The sequence below is a fragment of the Poecilia latipinna genome, unplaced genomic scaffold (assembly GCF_001443285.1).
Source record: "Poecilia latipinna isolate Pla-1442-1.1 unplaced genomic scaffold, P_latipinna-1.0 Scaffold8, whole genome shotgun sequence".
Lineage (NCBI taxonomy): Eukaryota > Metazoa > Chordata > Actinopteri > Cyprinodontiformes > Poeciliidae > Poecilia > Poecilia latipinna.
Genome location: NW_015112624.1, coordinates 13,911 through 20,017, shown reverse-complemented (window position 1 = coordinate 20,017; position 6,107 = coordinate 13,911).

The following is a 6,107-nucleotide window of genomic DNA, read 5'->3' as shown; positions in this document are numbered from 1 at the left end:
ATATATATATATATTTTTGTAACCTACTACTACACAGTGGCATTTTGTGTACCATCAACTAAGAAATACGGCAGTGGTGAAGACTACGGCGATCAGCAATCACACGGAGAGGACGTGTGGAGGTGCTGATTTCACAGCGTGACTGGTGCTGCTTTGGAACGAAACTCATCTGGATCCCCCACTGAAGGCCGGCCACCCGGATTTAAGGGTGTTTCGAACCACAGACTTTTCCCAAAGTATCCTTGTTTTTTTCAAAATTTCGTTGAATCCTCTGTTGGACTAACTTCTGGACTGAATCAAACATATTGGTTACATCATGTCAACCGTCCCAAGTGCTGAAGACAGTCTCAGCGGTAGTGATTCATCCAATCAGAGTACATTAGAAGCAGCAGGGCCAAACAGGGTTCCGGCTGATGAGATACAAACTCAACTTCAAGAACTCACTAGGTTGCGAGATGATCTTGTCCGGCTGAGTGATGAAACTAGGGCTCAAAGAGACAACACTAGTCGGGCCCCCACTCGTTCATACATTTATGTCCCACGTGAACGCCAGGTCCAATTCTTTTGTGGGGAGTGGGAGAAGGATGGGAGATCTGTTGAAGAATTTATTGAAGAGGTTGAGAGGGTCATAAGGACCAGAGAACAGACAACTGAGGAACAGTGTGATTTCATACTGTCATTGTTACGGGGACCAGCACTAGAGGAAGTCAGGTTGTGTATGGGGGGTGGATCAGTGGAGCCTAGTGATATTTTCTCTTTTCTGTGAAATGCTTTTGGAGAAAGACGCAGTGTTGCACAACTTTTGCAGTCGTTTTACAATCGTAAACAGGCAGATGGAGAAGACCTCCGTGACTACTCCCATGCACGTCCCAGATACTGAGTTCTGTAGTGAAACAGTCCACAAATGCTGTACCTGATGAGAAAACAGTTCTCAGGGATCAATTTATTGAAGGTTTAAGGCATGTCCCTCTGAGACGTGAACTAAGAAAAATGGTGAGAGAGAGACCAGACTCTAGCTTACTAGATGTGAGAAATGAGGCCCTCCTCTGGGAAATGGAGGATAACCGATCCCATTCTGCTAAAGGAGTAAGGAACAATATGGTTCAGTCAGGGGCATTCGAAACCCAGTGTTCTCTGACTAAAACAACACACCATGACCCCCCTTCAGCTTTAGATGAAGTGCAGCGGGCTGTTTCTCACCAGGGGGAGCAATTAGCTGAGTTAGGGAAAGCATTGACTGCCCTATCAACTGCTGTGAGTGAACTGTGTAAACGTACTAAGCTGACTTCACCAGAACCCAAACAGAGAGTTAAACCACAGCCTACATTTACACATGATGGTCAGCCTATCTGTTTTAAATGTCAAGGGGTTGGACATATTGCCAGGAAATGTCCACAAAGCAAAGTTGTTTCTATGGGTGCTGCTTCCCCTGGGGGACAGGGAAACTAGAACCCTTGGTTATCAGGAGCCAAACAATTCGGGGGGAAACAACTGGCTCACCAACAGAAGCCTTGGACAGAGATAAAGTTTTAGAGAGGGCAGTTGGCGAATGTAAGACGGTTGTAATAAAGCTACAAGGTGTGGAAGTTTCATGTCTTCTTGACACTGGCAGTCAAGTAAGTACCATTTCAGAGGGTTTTTTCAACAAGCACTGGTCAGCAAAAGACAGCATCATTCATCCTACTTTTGAATGGTTAAAAATCACAGCCGCTAATGGACTAGAAATACCTTACATAGGTTATGTCGAGCTTGAAGTCGAGGCTATGGGTCTGACTATTCCGGAAAGAGGATTTCTTGTAGTTAAAGATTCAGCACAGTCATCCTCTGTGCCTTGTCTCCTTGGAATGAATGTGATAAAAAAGTGCCAGGAACTAGTGCAGGGCAAATTTGAAGCCACAATGCATGGGAAACTTGACTGTAACTGGAGGGAGGCTTTTCATCGAGTGCAGACAGTGAGGTTATCAGACAGGCCCTCATTTGTCAGGATTGCTGGGAAAGAGGCAGTTCATGTGCCAGCCTCATCTGTAGCTACTGTTACAGCAAAGGGACTTAGAACTATCAGTGAAAGAGGTCCGTTAATGCTACTGGAGCCTGGCCATTCCCCTTTACCTGGTGGTTTGGTAGTGGTGCCAACGTTGGTGACATCTGAGAGGCATGTTTTTCCTGTCCAGGTCATGAATTTGTCTGATGAGGACATCTGGTTGAAACCTAGGACTAGACTTGGACTTTTGACTGAAGTTGACTCTGTAAACAGTGATCAGTTGTGTAAAGTTCAGTTTCAGAGAATCTCAGCAGATACAGATGAAGTCAGCATTAGCAGACAACTCGAACCACCAACAGATGTCCAGTCTATCCTCGATAAGTTAAAGGTTAGTGGAACTCCAGAACAAGAAGCACAGCTAGCTCTGCTGTTGGGGAAATACTCATTTGTGTTTGCAGCAGAAGATGAAGACTTAGGTTACACAGACAAAGTACAACATGAAATACACCTCACAGATGACACACCTGTGACCCAGCCTTACCGACGGATTCCCCCCACACAATATAATGAAGTGAGGGAACACATTGGCAAGTTGTTAAGGAAAGGAGTTATCAAGGAGAGCTCCAGTCCATACGCTTCCCCAATTGTGTTAGTTAGAAAAGTTGATGGTAGTCTGAGGTTATGTGTTGACTACAGGAAGCTCAACTCCAAAACCAGGCGCGATGCTTTCCCGCTCCCAAGAATAGATGAAAGCTTTGATGCACTGAGAGGGGCCAAATTCTTCTCCACAATAGATTTGGCAAGTGGGTATCACCAGGTGGCCATGCACGAACGCGATAGACCTAAAACGGCATTCACCACCCCGTTTGGTCTATACGAGTATGTAAGGATGCCATTTGGTGTGTGCAATGGGCCAGCAACATTTCAGCGACTTATGCAGGCTACAATGAGTGATCTCACCTTTCAGATATTACTGGTGTATCTTGATGATATTTTAGTTTTTTCTGAAACATTTGAGGAACATCTTGAGAGGCTTGAAACTGTATTGAGACGATTAGCTGAGACAGGCCTTAAGGTGAAACTCGAAAAGTGTGCCTTCCTTCAAGACACCGTGAAGTTCCTGGGGCATCAAGTGTCAGCTAAAGGAGTTGGGACAGATCCATCCAAGGTGTCAGCTGTTAAAGACTGGAAGGTCCCATCCACAGTCAAGGAACTCCAGTCATTCCTAGGGTTCTGTAGTTATTACCGGAGGTTTATCCAAGGTTTCTCACAGACTGCAGGGCCACTACATGACTTGGTGAACAAATGTTTAAAAGCAAAGAAAACTGGGTGGGCAGGCCACCATTACAAAGCGATGTGGACTCAGGAGTGTAGCTCAGCTTTTGAGAGGTTAAAGGAAAAACTTACTTCTGCTCCTATTCTGGGTTTCGCTGATTTCACACAGCCTTTTATACTGGAAACAGATGCCAGTCAGCATGGTCTAGGGGCTGTTTTATATCAGCAACAGGATGATGCTAAACGGGTCATCGCCTATGCAAGTCGCCGGTTACGCCAGGCTGAAAGGAATGACCGTAATTACAGCAGCATGAAGCTAGAACTGCTAGCTTTAAAGTGGGCTGTTGCTGAGAAATTCAGGGGATATTTACTTGGTTCGAAGTTTGTTGTGCTTACTGACAACAATCCGCTTTGCCATCTTAAAACTGCTAAGTTGGGTGCAATAGAGCAGAGATGGGTCGCACAGTTGTCAGTCTTCGATTTTGAAGTAAAGTATCGACCTGGGAGCAGTAATGCCGCTGCAGATGCTCTCTCACGGCAGGAGTTTGCAGGGGAGCCTGAAACTGATCCGGATTCAGATTTGGATGGATGTATTGCTGTCTGTAACCTAATAAGACGAGGGACTGCTCTGGAGCCAGATCTGGTGGTTAAAGGGCTTGAATGCTATGAAGTAAGACAGATACGGGCAGTAGAGTCAGGTGCAGAAGCAGTGGAAGGGCAAGGTAACACTCCTACGCTCCCAGCCTACACTAAGGAGGAATTATTAGCATTTCAGAGCAATGACCCCACTATCACAGGTTTCAGAGCTTTTTGGGATCGTGGAAGGAAACCTAGCCCCAAGGAAAGGTCAACTCTATCTAGCCTGGTGAAACGACTCCTAAAACAGTGGAGCCTTATTCAGGAGAAGGAAGGTTTGTTGTACAGGGTTGTCCCAGAAGCACCCTCTGGGTCAATCTGGCAGTTACTTTTACCCGTTTGTCTCAAAGACCAGGTACTGGAGAGTGTCCATAACAAAATGGGACACCAAGGGATTGAGCGCACTGTGAACCTGCTCAGAGGGAGGTGTTTTTGGGTAGGTTTATATGAAGATGTGGAGAACTGGGTTAAAAACTGTGAAAGATGTGTCTTGTCTAAGATGCCACAACCCAAGATTCATGCCCCAGTCCAAGCTTTTCTAGCATCCAGACCGTTAGAGGTCGTTGCTGTGGACTTTACAGTCCTTGAGCCAGCATCAGATGGGCGAGAAAATGTGTTGATTGTGACCGATGTGTTCACAAAGTTCACACAAGCCTTTCCTACTAAAGACCAGAAAGCTGACACCACAGCTAAGGTTTTGCTTAGAGAATGGTTCATGAAGTATGGAGTGCCAGAAAGACTCCATTCAGATCAAGGGAGGAATTTTGAAAGTGAGGTCATAGCAGAACTTTGCAAGTTGTATGGTGTAAAAAAGAGCAGGACAACTCCGTACCGACCGCAAGGAAATGCTCAGTGTGAAAGATATAATAGGACACTCCATGATTTACTGAGGACGCTTCCACCTGAAAAGAAGAGAAGGTGGCCAGAATATCTACCTGAGCTTGTCTATGCTTATAATGTCACCCCTCATTCAACAACTGGGTATTCTCCCTATTATCTTTTGTTTGGTGTTGAGCCCCGCCTTCCAGTTGATGCACTGTTGGGCCGAGAGTGTGTGTCAGAAAACAGTCAGAACTGGCTCTCTATTCATCAAGACAGACTCAAAGAGGCCCACAAACGAGCAAGGGAGTACTCTGAGCAAAAAGCAGCAGAACGGATTTCTTTTCAAAACAAAAAGGTCTATTGTCCCCCAGTCAACATTGGGCAATTGGTGTTTCTTCGCCACAGATCTTTGGGGAGGCGCAAAATCCAGGATGCTTGGGGTCCCACTATTTACAAGGTAGTGGAGATTAAAGACACCACACACACTGTTGAACCGTTGGAAGGAGGGCCTACAAAGAAGGTTCATAGGTCAGAATTACGACCCTGTTCAGCCCAAGTTCCAACACTCAGGACTGAGACAGCTATTCAGATCAATGATCAGCCAGTGGAGGGGGAAGAGTCGGTGGCATCTGAACCAGATTTTATTGTTGTAGAGGAATTGAATATGTCTGAGAGGGACAATCTTCCAATGTTAACAGCACATGCAGATGGTATGGTGCCAGATGGGCCTGATCCAAGTTTTCCTGACGTGACTGCTAGAGGCTCAGACTTGGGGACTATTCCTGATTCTGGATTCACTAACTTCCCTGGTGCCGACTGCATCAGGTCAGAGACCAATTTAAGTAATGACGTGGAGTGTAACAAAGGTTCAACGCCCATTCCTGCGATTAGGAAAAGCAAGCGAAGTACAGCCGGGTCACACTCAAACCCATTTCACTTGCCCAAATCAGCCTGCAACGCTGTAGCAGTTAGCACAGATGTGGTGTCTCAGGTTTTAACAAGTCTTGGTACAGCACTGTTTGAAAAAGTGTTGCAGGAAGCTTTTCGTTTAGTTGAGGTTTAGTAGTCACCGGGGTCGTTGACTAGTTGCAGGGGAGGATGTAGCCGGGTGGTAAATTTTGGTTAAATAATTGCACTGTTTCAAAGTGTTGGTTTTCTTTTATTGTTACAGTAGCAATGCTATTAAGTGATTTTGTTTCAGTTATGTAATTTTATTTCCTATGTGTATGTTTTTCACATTTAAACATGTTCAGGTAGTTGGTCTCAGGTGCTGCACATTTTGTCCACTAGAGAGCAGTGTTTCAAAGTGATTACTGTTTCCCAAAACGTGGCAGGAAATGCATTTTGTTCTCTTGCGGTCTTGCTGTGCTACGTGATGAAATTGGACGGGAAT